Source organism: Camelus dromedarius, chromosome 13 (genome assembly GCF_036321535.1).
Source record: "Camelus dromedarius isolate mCamDro1 chromosome 13, mCamDro1.pat, whole genome shotgun sequence".
NCBI lineage: Eukaryota > Metazoa > Chordata > Mammalia > Artiodactyla > Camelidae > Camelus > Camelus dromedarius.
In genome coordinates, this window is record NC_087448.1 from 10942465 (window position 1) to 10959810 (window position 17346).

At 39.7% G+C, this 17346-nt stretch overlaps 1 long non-coding RNA gene across 1 annotated transcript; it reads right to left on the reverse strand.

Annotated features, from left to right (window-relative positions):
- Window positions 1-2075: 2075 nt before the first annotated feature.
- LOC116157115 (uncharacterized) lies at window positions 2076-7547 on the reverse strand. Its single transcript, XR_004141023.2, has 3 exons — window positions 7197-7547; window positions 4512-4572; window positions 2076-2111 (listed from the first exon to the last, which is right to left on the reverse strand). It is a non-coding gene; the product is annotated as an uncharacterized LOC116157115 (long non-coding RNA).
- Between the last annotated feature and the right edge of the window lie 9799 nt (window positions 7548-17346).

A 17346-nucleotide genomic window follows, 5' to 3' on the forward strand; every position in this document is an offset into this window, starting at 1 on the left:
TCTGTTCTTCTGTCTCCTCCTCCTCCCAACCAGAGCTTTTACCACACTTCTCCAAACATCCAGGAAAACAAAGAATAGTTTTCTGGCTAACTTGCATCTCCCTATGGTAAATCCTACAAGGGTTGCCTTTGGGTAATTTGAATGGAGTTAGTTAATTGTGCTTTAATGTGAGTCTATGGAGATAAAAAATTAGAAAGATGTTTGTTGACACGTTTATGCTGATCAGTGTCATCTTTGGGCTATCCTGCCTTCTCCTCTGTCCCTAATCCATCCTCCCAATTTCCACAATAGCTACAATTTCCTTTCTCTCTTATCTACTCTTGACAAGTGCCTCACCCCCTCCCCTTAACTGAAATTAGAATCCATCAGACACATTTCTTACCCCAACCTCCAAATTCCAGACCAACCAACTATCCTACATACACCCTATCCCTTCTTGGAATAAATATTCAACCAAAGGTGATCTTTCTCCAATCTAAGTTTCTGTAGCCCATTCTTACCCGCCTTGTCTCAAAGAATCTCATGACATCAGTTATGCCTCCTCTCATCTTTGTCCTGAATTCTCCAGTCTCTTTATGGGTCAGTCCCAACAGCATCCAATCATTGAATAGTACTAGCATCTTCCATCTTATAGTAAAAAAATAAAATCACCCACTGACAGCAGAACCCCTTGCAGTTGCTGGGGTCACTGATGCTTTCATTGCTCATTTCTTTGGAAGATTTCAAGTTCTTGTCTGACCTGACTCTCAGCAACTTTTGACATGTCCACCTACTTCTTGAAACATACTTTCTCCTTGTGTTGTGACATTACACTCCTCTTGTCTGTGTCTTACTGCCCCGGCCACACCATTTCAGTACCCCTTGAAGACTCCTGTTCCTCTGCCTGTCCCTCTCGTAAGCCCTTTACAGCCTCCATCCCTGAGCCGCCAATCTCATCCAACCCCTTGGCCTCGGTTATCATCTGAATACTGGTAACTCCCAAATCCTTGTGTCTAGTTTAGCTCTCTAGTCTGGCCCCCTCAGTCCTCCGCCTCTAACTGCTTGGTGAACTTGACCCCACATTACTAAAACCACATTCATCTTTTTCTTTAAATCTGCTCACAAACACTTGCAGTGCTTTCCCGTCACCCTCAAAATGAAATCAGCCTCTGTTCACTTTTCAAGAACCTTCAGATCCTGTGGACCTACCTCTTCAGCCTCAGATCCCTGACAATCCCTGCGCCAGCCATTTTGACTAAGTACGGTGCTGTGAACACCTCATTTCCGCTTCTACTTCTGGGCTTTGCACCTAGAACACTTTTTCCCCTGTTCTGTTGCTAATGCCTCCTCATCCCTAAAGTTCCATCTTAATCATTCTTCTAGGAGTTGATTAGAAGCCTCTTTATGCACATCAAACTTCCCCATCATAAACTATTTACCAAATCACATGAAATAACCAAATTAGGGCACCCCTGGTTTTCCTTCCTGCCCCTTCAACCCCCATTGTCCCCTCCTGAGGTAGTGGAGGCTTCCCCATGCTTTTATAGCAGTTAACCACAATCTGTTTCAAATATTCCTTTATATTTGTCTGTCCACTAGCTCATGAGCTGCCAGAATCGTGCTAGAAATTTGAAGCAGTCAATAAATGTTTGTTGCACTAGACTCATCTGAAATATAACTGGTTGTGGGTTCCAGAATATTACATTATTTATATGGCTATTTTTAACTAAAATTGACTTAGCCATTCTCTTATTTTTAGACATTTAGAGTTTTGTTGTTTACTGTTATAAAAAAATGCTGTGATGAAGCTCTTTGTGATTGAAGCGTGTTTCTCTTGTTTCAGATTATTTACATAGATTTGAGCCCTAAAAGTAGAGTTATTGAGGCAAAAGGTATGATAATTTTAAAGACTTCGATATGCATTATTAGGTTGCTTTCCAAAATTATTGCACAATTCAAATTTCCATTTATGTGACTCTTTTACAAATTGTATGTTACATCTTTCTATAGCATGAAGACAGATTAAAAACATCACTGCATTAGAAGCACTGCGATAGCAGTCTGAGTTTTCCATTTACCTTCACTAAGAATCTGGCCTGAGTATAGATGTCTTGAGTTGGAATCTTGCGGGCCTTGAAAAGAAAATAAAAGAAAGAAACTTTAGAAGGCCTGACACAGAGAGTGCAATCTACCTGGAAGACAGTTTAAGAGGGCCAAATGCAGGGCCTGGGGATTTTGAAAGTTTCAATCTTTGTCCATTTCCCCCTCAGCTACCCAAACATGTAATATTAATTGTTAAGAATGGATGCTAAAGGTTATGATATAATGTATAGATAAAGCAAAAGACTTCTTTGGTTAATTGTCACAAGAATGACTGTGTTTTGGGCCAATTATGAAAAGCCAACCTCTCTTTTTGAGTCATTAGTTGTGAGTCACAACAGCCCTTCTCACTGGCAATCATGTTAGAATGTTGAGAAATGTAAGGTCTAACACTGATGTAGAGAAAAACATGTGGGTCCCTCAAGTTTGTGACTATTGGTTTGGTTCTCCTTTGATTAGGAGATCTCTTGTGCTTAACAATTCAACTGATCCAATAGCTGGCCATTTGCCTTGGGTGCCCTGGTCCCAGCCAGGCCCCACTGGCCTTTCTGTCCTGTGATGGGAGCTGCAGATCAAGTCTCCTATTGGCTTATTTGTGGGTTCTGCCTCATTATCTTCAGGAAGAGAGGAGGATGGGGATTGTCAAATGCAGGCTGAGGATGGGGGCGGGGGTGCAGGCAGAAGAGGTTATTTAAACGAAAGTGATGATGAGAAAGTAGAAAATGCAGACAGTAGAGATGAGTGTTCTCGGGAAGGATGAGCAGGCTCTGAACTATGTCAGTGGTAACAAGTTTAGAAAGAGAAAGGCTAACATAGGAGCCATCTGAACACAGTTTGTGTCTACACTAGGCCAATTATTTTGAAATAAAATCAGTCTAATTCAATACACATTTTTTGAGTGTCTAGACTGTACTAAGAATACAAGAATACAATTCTTACCTTCAGGAAGCTCAGTCTACTAAGAGAGATAGATGTTTAAACCAATAAAAATAGAATGCATTCCATCAACAGAGGACTGTATAAAGAAGATGTGGTATACATAAACAATCGAATATTACTCAGCCATAAAAAAGAATGACCTAGAGATTATCATATTGAGTGAAATCAGACAGAAATAAAATACATTGATAAAATGGGCATGGAAATAACCCAAAGGTGGTACTGTTTACCTGTCACAGGGGGCCAGGGAGGAGATGTATAAACTATATTTCCTTAACAGTTATTTTCTAGGTCATCAAGTGGAGGAATGGGAAAAAAGAGCTTTTGCAAAGGCTTGAAGGAGTAAAACAACTTGAAGTGTTTGGGAACCATAAACAGAATGGTATTGTTGAAAGTAAAATGTGAGTGTGGATTATTAAGACATGGTTAAGGCAGGAAGATTGTGGATCTTGATATTTAATAGTTTACATCAGGTACAGCACCCGCTGCCCCTAATGATTCATAAAATTAGAAAATCCTAGAGATATAACACATATGGATTAGATCTAGTGCCCAGTGCCTTCCACATTTATGGGTTGAATGAATGTGCTGAATGAATGCATGAACCTAGTCCAACCATCTGTTTGTTTCCAAGCCTATTCTAGTGTTTAATCACCTGAACTATCAGGAAGTTTCTCCAAAAATTAATTTAATCATTATTTTTCAAACTATTTTCTCTAGATTGATCTTCAGGAGAGGGCCAGAAATCTGCCTCCTGCCACCTGGGGAGTGGGTGCCAGGCTGTTCCTGGTGTCTGTTCCCAGATTCCCAGATGGAGACTTTCAACCCAACTTCTCGGCACCTGCTGAGCCTCTCTCCCCTGCCATATGCCTTGTGCCTCCAGGCTTCCACTTTGCAGGGCGAATGGGCTCCCCCTCACCATTAGTAGCCTCCTCTCTCTTGCTAAATTGATTCCCACGGCCCTATTTTTCATTTGCATTTAAAAAAGCCATTTTATCCCCTGATGTCACCTGTGCTATTCTTTGCTTTTGTTGATTATGAATTTGCAACTTTTTCTCTTTAGTTGTAGTAGAGCCTTCAGAGAGATAAACACCTTCAACCTGACCAATTTTCCTCTACTCCTTATAAAACAAAATTTGTTTCCAGTCTTTGGAGGTCATGGAAAGGTTATAAATTATCGTAAGTTCTACAGAGTCTTCATATCTTTAGGTATGCCTTGCCACGTGGATCTACTTGTACCAGCTGGCTGGTCAAAGTAATACTGCACCTGCCTGCACGGGCTGAGGTAGCAGGTGCCCGCACAGCTGGGGTGGGGGAGGGGGGAGAAAGATTGCACAGAGGACCGCCCTGCTGCATTGTGCTGGGGGCATCTTGAGACTTGGGGGTTTCACATCTCAGCCCTAAGATCCCAGCTTATGAACTCATTCACTACTGATCCATTCAGGGAGAAAAAAAGCAGGCATGTCTTCCACTGCCTGTCAAGCCTCTATTACCTGAGACACCCAGTAGCTGGACTTGAACTGTTTCTTGCTGAAGAAATCCACATTCAGTGACCTGAGTAGGGCAAGAAAATAACAAGTTACTTAAATAAACATAACAGCTCAAAACAGCTAGATCACACAGGTTCCACTGAGGTAGAATTAATGGAAAAGCAGACTTGAAATTTAATAAAAATGTCATGAGAACTCTTAAGGAGGTGAGAGATTATAAAAAAAAAAATTTCTGGAAATATTTTTTAAAGTCCCACACAACACTTCCAAATTTAAAGTAAGAGATGAACTCAGAGAGCAGTTCCTGATGAAAATCAGACTAGTTATCTGAAAGATCAAGTGGAGAAAATAGTGCACAGCAGAGAGCGAAAATTCAAAGAAATGAAAATCACAGATGAAAAGACAAAAGACACGGAAGACACAGATAGTAGGAATCACAAAGAAGGAAAAGAATATCCAGGAGAAAAATACAGATCAAATAACAATAGATACAACTTCCTTATGCTGAACACGTTTGTCTTTTAAGATTGAAAGTGTTCAACTAACGCCAGGAAGTATTTCTGTCGGTGATGTGTGAATCAGATTCACCCAAATGAATCTCCTTAAATCCAAAAAAGAAGAAAAAAGTTTAGTAAACTTTCCAGTGCAAAGAAAAAGACTTACATAAAGAGGAGAATTAGATCAGCATCAGACTGCTTATTTGCAACACTGGAAGTTAGAAAACAGTAATGGTCATTTACAGACTCAAGAGAAACTGAGTCATAATGTCATTTAAATGTGAGGACAAAAGAGAGCCATTATTAAACATGCTGGGGCCCACTCTTTTTGAAGACATACATTCTATATTACTGGAGGAATTACTCTGAGTGAAGGAAATTTAATGATAACCTAGAACTTAAGAGAGGGGAAGATGAAGAGTTTAAGAAACAGCAGTGAGCAATGTACTCGTAAAACGTATAATTAAGTCTAAAGGATGATAACATGGCTGTGAACTGGAATATGAGTTAAATAATAATTCCCTCAGCTGAAGAGACAAAGTGCATGTATCTGTATGAAATAATAGCTGTCTCCCCAGGAAGTCAGCACTTACTAATATTTACTGACTGATACTTAGGTTAAGATTTCAATTTAAGTGAGACTCAACAGTTGGTATAAGGGTAATGGGAAACTCTTGGTTGAGGTTGGTTAGTGTAGAGAGCAGATTCATAAACATCTTGCTGTGGGGAGCATTAATATTACTTATTACATAAATTATACTATAATGTGTAATATATATTATTATATAGTAGTAATACAGATAATTATTACATATCTGTATTACTTGTTACTGCATATCTATGGCTTTGTGACTTTAAAAATTAGGAAGCTAACTAGTAGCTGAGAGACAGAAACTTCCTAATTTCCAGGGTTAAGCTGGAAGTAAAAATTAAAAAAAAAACAAAAAAAAACCTTTTTCAATGTAGTGAATTAAGAACAATATCAAGAGGAAGCAACAACAAAATTGATGATAAAGTATAAAAATAAAACAAAATAAATATCACAATGAAAATGAAGGAATATCTTAGTGAAAAACAAGTAACTTCAGAATACTTACAAATTCTACCTGTATGCCGTTTAATACAAACTCAACTGAAGTAAAATAGTAAAGAAAAGTGGAAAATAATGGGACATACAAAGATATTTTAGCAAAACAGAAAACAAAAGAAAAGTAAAAAAAAGGCAAAAGGCAGCTATATTAATATAATACCAGATAAATAAGAATCTGAGCCATGATTTGAGAAAGCAATAAAAGTTACCTACAAGGAAGAGAAAATCTTAATAAATTTTTATATCTCCAAATAACACAGCTGTAAAACATATAAGGTAAAACAAGAACTAGAAATGCAAAGTGACCTTGTACAAGCCCAAAACATAACAGGGACTGTAATGCACTTTTTTTCAAAAAATAGGTGAACAGTAATTAAGGGTATAGATGTCTCAAATAATGCAATCAACAAACCTGATCTAAAAATAGGTATGTAGATAATTCAGTGCCCTACTTTTCACCATATCCACCAGACAGGTGTGGAAATAAATTATTTACCTGAAAAGAAATTATTTACCTACAAAGAAAACCTTAAGAAATTCCAAAAGGGTTTTTATTGGCCACATTTTCTGATTATAAGGCAATTTATTAGAAATCAGTCATAAATAACAGTATGACTTACTTATGCATTAACGATCTGACTTTAAATTGGTCAAACTGAGAAGAGCACTACCAAGTACCTGGAAGAAGTAAATGCAAATTCTCTCTAAAGAAATGAGCCATTAATTAAGGCCTCACAACATTTGCACACAAAGGGTCTCAACACATATGAGCACACAACAAAAATTCTCAAAACATTCTGCATCTGACAATGCCTGCTCAATTGGTTTGCATCAACTCTCCCACTGAGAACTCCAGCCTGACACTTAATGGAAACATATCAGTCTTGGTTCTGATCTTTTCAAGTGCCTGGAGATAACCTGCGGATTGAAACATTGAGGAACTATTGCAGGTATTTAAAGTATCCATCAGAGTATACAACTGTCAGGGGCTAGAAGTGTCGAAACAAAAAATCAAAAGAAAAAAATGAGAATGATTTCATCCCAAAAAGCTGAACTTAATCAGGCCATTTATGCCTTTTTAGAACATATTCTATGTCATACCTGGAGATCATTGGAGACACTTTTCGGATCTTGTGAGAGAACAAGGATCCTCCCAGCTCTCTGCGATCAATTCGAGAGCATGACTTGATGGAACTCTGGCTTCAGTTTTTTGGTTTTTATCCGCTGATTTGGCCAGGGGTGGGGGAGCTCGCATCCTGCTGCGTGCTGGGCCTTCTCCATCTCCAGGTGTCTGCCATGACAAGCAATCAGAGATGCAGTGGGCTGCCCCCTCTCGGAGTTGACAATTATACACTTGCTGATGGGTCAGCCTGACTCAGATATTTAGGCATTTGAGACCATCTGAACTAAGCGATGCAGAGAGATTCACTTACCTCAGCAGGGCTTATCAGGCTAGAGTCTTTTAAAGACTCTAGAGGCACAGAGCTCACCTGAACGGGTCCCAAATTCAGCTGATCGGTCATCATGATTGGCTCATGTTTCCAGGTGTCAATTATTGAAATTAGATTCTGCTTAGTGTATGTGTTCCCCAAATTCTCCAGTCCTGCTCTTATACTGAAAACAGATTCTTCTCAATAGAAGGGGCAGGGTTTTCATCATAACTGGGTTGGTCTCAGTCCAATAATCACAGACAAAGGAAGACCGTATACACATTACATGCTGTATGTGACAGCAACAGAAGTAGTTATATCCATGTTAGGGACTGAATGTATCCCCTCCCAAATTCATATGTTGAAGCTGTAACCCCCAGATGATGTCTGGAGATGGGGCCTTTGAGAGGCGATTAGGGTTAGGTTAGGTCATGAGGGTGGTCCCTTCTGATGGAATTAGTAGCTTTGTGAGAGCACGTGAGGGAAAGCCACGTGAGGACACAGTGGGGAGGCAGACATCTGCAACCCCAGGAAAGAACTCTCACCAGGAACTGAATCATCTGGCACCTTGATCTCAGACTTCCAAGCCTTCAGAACAGAAAATAAACTTCTATTGTTTAAGCCATCCAGTCCATGGTATTTTGTTTTGGTAGCCTGAAATGACTAAGACAGTCCCTGATGTAAAATGATGGTAACACGGAGTAAATGCCCGGTGTATGTCGGGCTTATCATAACCCTCATAATATCCTTCTGAATGAGTGCAGAAACTTGAGATTAGAACAATATATTCTGCTGTCTGGAGAGGTTAAATGATTTGCCTAAAATCAATAGGAAAAAGCAACTTAGAACGCCTTAATTTCTAGTGCATTTCTCACAGTGCACCTTAATATGTGATTTATGAAGAAACAAATAAATATTTTAACTTAAAATATCTCAAACAACTAGACAGAAGGTTGAATAGTAGTTCAAACAGAAGACAGTCAAAAAGTTTGCCCCAGTTTTCTCACTAGATCCAGAAACCGAGGGGCTGCCCGAGTCCCAATCTAATTACAGTCATCGAATTGAAAGAGCCAGGATTGGTCCCCTGGAAGCCCTATCTGATGAGTCTTAATTTGGGGGGGTTTTCAGTTTTAAGGAGAATTGGGATCACTTACTTAATCAGATTGCATTTAATTAATCAGATTACAGTTTGCAAAAATCTTTCCATGCACTGTCACGTTTAATCTGTACGACAGTTGATATGATAATATTAATCTCCATATTACAGAAGAGAAAACTTGAGGCTCAAAAAAGTTAAAGGATTTTTTTCCCAAGCTCACTTCACTGGTCTATGACAAAATGCAAACATCACTCCCAAACTCATGCTCTTTCTACAGAAAAGGGGGAGGAAAAGATGGCCTCCCTTATAGGTACAATTATTTGTCATGGTTGATCTCATTTTTTCCTGACCCTTGCCTCAGTGCCAGGCAACTGATGGTGACTGAGAGCCACGATTCTCTGATTCAGAAACACCATGTTGATACAGTTACCCAGCGCTTCAGAAGCCTGGATGGGAGTGATGGCAGCAGCAATAAAGCAGTCAGTTGTGTGCATAACACGCTCTGGGGAAAAGCTTAGAATGGGATCACCAACTTCAAGTCATACAGGGTGTAACAATCAGATAGAGGAACCTGTTATCTCACCAAACAATTGAACACGCTTGACTTCCAACGAACCATAGAAAAACAAATGGAGTAAGGAACTCAGATTAGTCCAAGCTGCAACAGAAAAATGAGATGGACTTAATGTGAAATACAAGGAAGGTCAAGCTCAGCTGGCTTAAAGGAACCAGGATTTCAGGTGAATGGTGTGGTCAGAAAAATTAAAGCTTTAATTGAAGCCATGCTTGTTACTTAAAATACCACAAAACCATTTGGAGCGCATCAAAAGTTAATTGATTTCACCTGAAAACGCATTGCAGCCAAATGAGGAAGCTGGACCACAAGTGAACACTGTACATCCAAACAATGGGGATTTAATTTAGGGAGAAACCCGCGGAATCTAAGTGAAAGTTGCAGAAACTAAGGGAAAGGCATGGATTTACAAAATCAATCATGTGTGGAAATGGAATGAAGAGATGCTTCTGAGAGGCTACAAGGCCAAATGATGATGGAGTTAGGCGATGTATCAAGGAGGTAGAAGGACTTCTTTTTAGCATCGAAGACTTTTTTTTTTCTGGTAAAAATGATAACAATTTAAAAAGAGAAAAGACAAATGAAAATTTAAAGTCGTTTCTGAGAGAAAGCGATATGTTAAGATATTTTGAAAGAAAAAATGCTGCCTGGAGTAGTCAAAGAATGAAGAAAAAGATATTTAGCTAAAGCTTTCTATTGCAAAGCTTTCTACTGACCTTTCACAGTAAGAAAAGGAAGCTAATCATTGCCTAAATCGGAAGTCTATTTTGGCTGATATTAATACAACTACACTAGCTTTCTTTCAGTTAATGTGTATCTGGCATATCTCTTCCCATCTGTTTGTGTTCAATCTTAATGATTGAAGTATTTCAGGGCCCCTCTATAAAAAGCATGTAACTACATTTTATAAATCCAATCTGATCCTCTTTTGCCTGATAACTAAATAAATAGGTCCATTTACATTTGTTATAACTACTGGATTTCTAAATTAGATTCATTATTGCCACTTTTTTGTGCGTGTTTGTCCCTATTCTGTGTTTCATTTCTTCTTTTTCTCACCTTCTTTTAAACTGATTATTTTCTCATTCTTTTTCCTCTTCTATTTTAGAAGTTATATACACTGTGTTATAAAGTAAATCAGTATTTTTAGCCTTCTCCCCAAAACCAAGAAACAGACTATTATTCACTTCCATCTTATATGTTATTACTGTGTATTTCAGTGTGATCATGTTTTTCTGACTCCACAAGATATTTTAATAATGGTTTATTCAGTCAACATTAGCTCTGATTCACTCACATTTGCCACGTTTTTGTTCTTTAATCCTTTCCCCTCAGACTTTCCATCTGGGATCATTTTGTTATGCCTGAAAAATATCCTCTAGAATGTTCCTCACAGAGTATCTAGGTGTTGCAAACTCTCAGTTGTTGCCCTTGCTCTTGAGAGCTCTTGTTGCAGGGTGTGCTGCTCGAATCTGGCGTTTATTTTCTCTCAGTACATTGTACGTATCTGTTGTTTTCAGGTTTCCATTGTTGCTGTCAAGAAGTGAGCAGTCAAATGAAGCCTTGCTCCTTGGAAGGCTATCTTCTCTCTAAGGACATTTTTAGCATCTTCTCATGGTTATTTACTTTTCATGTTGCTGTTTCCAGGAATGGATTTCTTTACATTTATCCTGCCTTATTTTGAAATGTTTGAATCTCTAGATGGATGTTCTAAACCTTCTCAGCTATTCTTTCCTCAAATATTGTTTCTATCTGACTCTCTTTTTCTTTCTGGCACTCACATTAGACCTGTGTTAGTTTTCCTATGATCCATGATTCTTAAAAACTCTTTCCTACTTCCCATCTCTTTATCTCGCTATGCTTCATTCCCCGTAGTTTATTCAGCTCTGTTTTCTAATTCGGCATTCTCTCTTTGGCCAAACTTTACCTTCTGTCTCTGGGATGAACGTAGTTCTTTGAGAAAAGAACTATAATTAGTTGTGCAAGGCAACTGGTACAACTACCATTCTGGGATCACTTTAAATTACATTTTTGAGGGTGGTTTTTGGACAACGTAAGTTGTATGAATTGAGATTGTAAACCGTGTGAAGACTGGCATGTGGCTGCAAATTTTCAGGGAGACTTTCCCCTTCTACTCAGTGGCAAGTCTCCAGACAGTACTTGTCCTCAGTGCCCCCTGGGGAGAGGGCAGAGAGTAAGTTTATTTCTAGCGTATGCCTTTCCAGGGTAGCCTTTGGGGTCCAGGGCTTATGTGGGGGTTTTCCATTAAATCACATCTTAGATGGGTCCTGGTCCTTGCCTCCCCTTTTCCAAACCCTGCAAGACTTTAAACACCGAGGCTCCAGTTCCTGAAAATATGCTCAATGCAAGAGCTGTCTCTGCTCTGTTTTTGGCTGTGTGTCTTTACTTAGTTTTTAATCTACGGATTTCTTACATTTTGCCAGCTTGTGGATGTATTTAGGATCATTTTTGTTTGTTTGTTTCTTTATTTTCATGTTATCCATCATTTTTAGTTGTTGTAAATGGAAACTAGTCAAACTGGATATCTAATCCCTCGTCGTTTCTTCAAATCCACAGGAACAATGAGAAGATAATTCCTGCTGCAGGCAATTCCAGACACCTAGCAGAGTGGCCAATGGATGGGTTTAAGGCAGAGCCAAGCCACCTGTCTCAGGGCGACAGCTATTGTTAGGAAAGCCAGCAATACCAAAGGGAGGCTCTGGGGAGATTACTGATGAATCTGTCAACAGGTTATGTTTTCTGATTGACAAGTGTTTATAATAGCGGCAAGACCTGTCTCTAAATAAGTGTGGTTTATTATTTTATTCAGCAATCACTCAGTAAGTATCCACATCACTCCCAGCTCCAGACACTTAGTGAGACTGGATATATTTTCTGAATTAGCAGAGATCTGGGAAAAAAAAGAAAAGGAAAAAAGAAAAACCCTGCCAACTGCACAGCAGCCTTGATTAATTGATCACCCAGGTCATGGATTCCAAGCTTTTTAAAAAATGCAATGAAATTTGACACAGTTTTACATCATTTCTCAATCCATAAGAAGGACTACATTTGTAATAAGACTTCACGCAATCTTTCGGTTTTCATTTTCCGCAATATGAGGGATTTTTCACCATCCCCACAACTGAGAGGTCACACTGACCGCATTTCCCCTCTGCTTTAGACACAAGGAATATACAAACTTCCGCCAACAAATGGATGTCACTGTATTACTTTCAGCAATGTTAATTGAATAGATTTGCCTGGATTCACTGTGTTCTTTTGTCCAAATTATCACAGGAGCGGAACTCCTAGTTTTGCTGGTGAGCTCAGGAAACACTGCAGATTGCCTGGATATTGTCATGAGTTTCTCAGCGGGCTCCTAGATCCAGTTACAGAGTATGTCCGACCAGTGGTTTCCAGGTGCTATCTGGTCTGTAGGAACTGGCATCTTTCTGCTCATCCATCTCCATATGTAACATTTCCCCACGCCGTCTAGCTTGGGGTTTTCTTTCCAAAAGTAATAATCATGCTTCAACTTTTAGACACCTTAAAATGCTATCTCCAAATGGCAGCAGATTTGAATTTATGGATAAAGGTTTGTATGTTTTGCTTCTTTCCTCTTTCTCTCCTATCTGACCCCTCCTTTCTTCCTTCCTCTTTTTTCTTGTCCTTTTTTTTTTTTTCTTTTCCTGTTTGGTCATTCTTGGAACTTTTCATCTTTTTCTTCTACTGATGAAAAAAAATTTTGCATTCTTTTTTATTGAAGTATAGTCAGTTTACAATGTTATGTCAATTTGTGTCTACTGAATTTTTATCTCACACCTCACCTCATTAAATTGTTTCTTTCTGGTGCATGAGAAAAATATTCCTATCTAACCAATATCTTGGCTGGTCAACACAGCATTCAGTAAGTCCTTTACTATTAGTAGAACAGAAATAGAAAGGACAAATGTAAAGAGAGAAAAAATCACCCATGTGTACTTCTTTTTCAGTGTCAGAAGTACTGGCCGCCTCTCTGTGTGTTTAAAAAAACAGCTCTCCACTGTTGGGCTTGCTTTATCTAAAGGGAGCTGCCACTTGCTAAGCAGAATAGACTTGTTTACAATAGGTAGACTAGGTAACCCACAGGTCCATCACACGTTGCACTCTGGGCTAATAACATTTTGTAGAAGGTGAAAGGATGGACCCCAGCTGTTGGCTTATTCGAAGTCACAGTTGACCTCAGAAGCTAAGCTGATCAGAACTTGACCCACTTGCAGAAGAACTTATAATTTTAATATCCTCATTTTTTTATTGATTTATAATCATTTTACAGTGTTGTGTCAAATTCCTTAATATCCCCATTAATAAGAGTTGGCTTTGAGTTGATCTTTGGCTTGTCAGGAGCATTTTAGCATTTCTTCCTAAGCGCCCGGTGAACGAAGGTGTTCGAATGGTAAGTTCACAGTCAACACTTTTCAAAATGGCATTTTAATAAAGTTGGGTATCCCTTGTTGTAGATCAAAAAAATGACTGAAACGGGAATATATGTAACTGAGAATTACAGTCGCCACCTCAGGATTTCTAAGTATTGCTGATCATTTGACATCCTAATTCATGGACAGACTTGAAAGCCTGCCAGGCGGGTTGGCTAAGGTGGTGAGCAGGGTAAAAAATAAAACGTAGGATCTTATTACCTGATTCACTGTCCCCTTTTGCTAAATAAATTTCTTGATTTAATACAAATAATTTCCTAGAGAAATGGCATAGTCAGGGTAGGAGAAGCAAGTTAGTATATTCCAGACCCCTTCCTTTCAGGGCAAAAGAGAGGAAACTGGCTTTGAATCCATTAAATAACAGTTGAAGCTCTTTCTACCTGAAGATGCCAGCAACCTCAAATAGCAACGATCTCACTCGAGCACTTTGTTTAATCTAACTGAAAGTCCTCCATGTGCAATGCATTATGCTACACAATTCACTTATTCAACAAATATTTACCTAGCACTTTATTTAAGCTGGGAACTGGAGACACAGTGAATGAGGTAGACCCAAGTCTTTACTCATGGGGCTTGCATGAGTTTGGTAACAAAGAGGAACAAATAAAGAGGTGATTAAAATAAAGAGGGATAAGAGCTATAGCAGGTGAAGTGCAAGGCATTATGGAGTATCTGGGAAGGCTTCTGGGAGGAAGGAGCATTTAGGCTGAGGCCTCAAGGATGAGGAAGAGTTACTGGCATCTGAGTGTTTTAGAAATAAGACTAGTAAGGTCAAAGTGGGAGAGGAGAGAACGTGGTGGGTTTGCTGAATAAATGATGAATGAATGAATATTCAATGAGCAGACATTTTAAAATAAGAAGGAATATGTTTGGGACGCCTCGTGATATTTCTTTGGCATACAGCCTGAAGTGTTTCCGTGGATGACACGTGGGTATTCCTGTCTGATGCAAGTTAGACAGAAGGTGGTGCTCTGAAGGCAGTTCTTAGGCAGGCAGACAAGGTCTTGTGGTCTCACCCTGTTGGGTCTGTAATTTAAGGAGTCTGAACACCCCCAAAGACCCCCTGGATAGTAGGTTAAGATGACCTCTGTTAGGCCCACAGGTGACCCTAACCTTAGAAAGGACACTCAGCTCTGAGTTCCCGTAACTTCCATGTGACCTACCTGCCTCTTGCCCTCTGTGCGTTTCCCTTACTGCCCCCGCAGCCATGAGTAAAGCTGGTTTAACTGAGGCAGCTCTCAGCTGTCAGAAGAGCATGAGACTCCTGGTCTCCGTTAAGCCAGGACAATAAAGGGGGGGGTGTGCCCCTCTGGGCCTCTATAAAGATGGCAAGACCAGCTGTGGAGCTAAAGGAGGACCTCCAGGAGAAGGATGATCTGTAGGAGACACAGAGTGAGGCTGCAAATCCAGCTCCCTCTCCCCACTGGGAGCTTTATCACCAGAGTGAAAACAGGACGATTAGAGTTTGGTTTTATCCAGAGCATGCTTGACACCCGGACTGGTAAGACTTTGAGAGAAAGGTTTCAGTGGACAAGTGGGAATGACAGTCACAAACTCTGTGGTGTGAAAACTGGAGGAGAAGGCAGCCAGCTTACTTGGGGAAGAGTTAAAAGCCTGGGTTTTGAGTCAGATCACCATCATGCTCTGGCTCTATGACTGCTTACTATGTGTTAAATGGGGAAAACAGTAGTATTTACTTAGCTAAAAAAATTTCAGGCAGTTTGGTTATGACTATGTCTCAAAATTTTATGAAAATCTTGCATTAAGGAAGAAAAAAAAATCTTAATGGCCAAAGAGGATTCACTTTTGGTAAAGACATTCTGCAGAAGAAGACAGTAAGTAGATTATCCTTATCAGCCTGATTTTTAAAAGAAAAATAAGTCATTAAAAATGGTCACTAGACTCTTGACTGATTAGTCAGCTGTGGTGTGGGTGAGAGTTTCCCTGAGCAAGTCTTAATCTCATTAAAGCTAATCAGAAAACGGCTCATTTGATCATTTGATCAGTAAAATCCTAATTTCTTTCCGAAAGGAGGCTATAAATGACATCTTGCAGACCAGGTTCAGGACAATGTTTTTCTGTCATAACCTCATACAGACAGCTGTTGTGAAGACTAAACAAGAAATGACAGGGAAGATGTCTTAGTCCAGTGCCTGATCCGTCGAAAGAGCTTGAGTAACGTTCATGATTATACTGCTGTTTTAGGAAGACCTTCCTCCTCATCACACCTCTCCCAGCTCTGAATGCGCCCCTGGTTGATCTGGGTAGGAGCCCCGCCTAAGGTCAGATGCTGACTCACCTGCCTACTTGTTGGTTGGTTCAGAAAGAGACCTAAATACAAGGTCCTTGGTTAAGCAGGGTCTCCCTGATAGAATTTTTGACATTTTTGGATGCTTAATGGTAAAGCTTACTTTGAGGGGGTAGAAAATTTAATGTAATAAAGGAATAGAAATTTGATGGTTGAAGACTGGCAGCTAGAAAATGGAAGAGGAGGTGTGGGAAGAAGCAAGAGAGGCAAGGAGAAGGCAGTAAGCTCAGACCTAAGGGTTTATGTGGCCAGTGAGAAACATCCTATTCTGGGAAATGGCTACTTAATTCTTAGCACAATGGTGTCCAATATTGCATGTAGAATCTTTGCCAGCTCAAAACTTATCTCAAAAGCATCCTCATTTATCCCAAGTTATCACTACATAAGGCTGTGGAGTGTAGCCTCCTGAATTAGTTAACTTGGCTGTGTTTGGCCCTGGAGAGGTCACCCTGCGGTAGGACAAACACTTCCTGAAGGAAGCACTAAGGAACATGCTTGAAGACATATTTCTATCTGGGGACTGCGTGTTGTGGGCTCCTGGGACATATCTATTCCCTTTGGTGCCGATCTTGAAGGAACCACACTTTTTTGAGATCTGGTATAGAATTATGGTTGGTTGTTTTTCTTTTAAAAAAACCAAAACTCTTAAAAATAAAATCAAGGAGTGAAGCATTGGTTGAATAATATTGTGAAGTCCCCTAATCTTCCCATCAACCCCAATTTTGTTTTCTAGGGGAAACTGATGGGTATCCCTTTAAATGTCTTCTATGTCTCTACAAACATACTTCTGTTATGTGTAACTCATGTATACTTTTATTATAGACAAATGAAATTGCTTGCAAATTCTTTCACAATGAGTTTTGGGTTTGTTTTTTTCCCCCTGCATTCTCTCACTGACACAAATGCAGCATACTATCAGCATACAATCTTGAAATTTCTTTTCCTTTGTTTTACTGGTCAACACAAGAGCGTGCATTTTTGTGCTTCCTTGAATGAATATAAGACTGAAAACCAAACTTAGATTGGGAGATAACCAAACTCAGTGCCACAAAAGTGAAGGCATGAACTGAGTGCTGTAAAGTCCTAGGGAGTGGGCTAGGCTAGGGAGGGTCAGGGCTTCAAGGATGCGCTGGCATTCCTTGAGCAGCAGAGAACTGGGGGAGGAAAAGGAACCAGTGGGAACAGGGCTTGGAAGCACGTTGATGTGGCTCAGAATTTGGGAGTGAAAATTACAGAGGTTCCACAACCTGCACCATTCTGACGGATTCACAGGGTTCACTCTCGGGTTAATCACTGATGTTTACTACGTGACCTAATGACATCCTCATGTAATGCAAGGTTTGCTTAAGGTTTTGCTTAATGGTG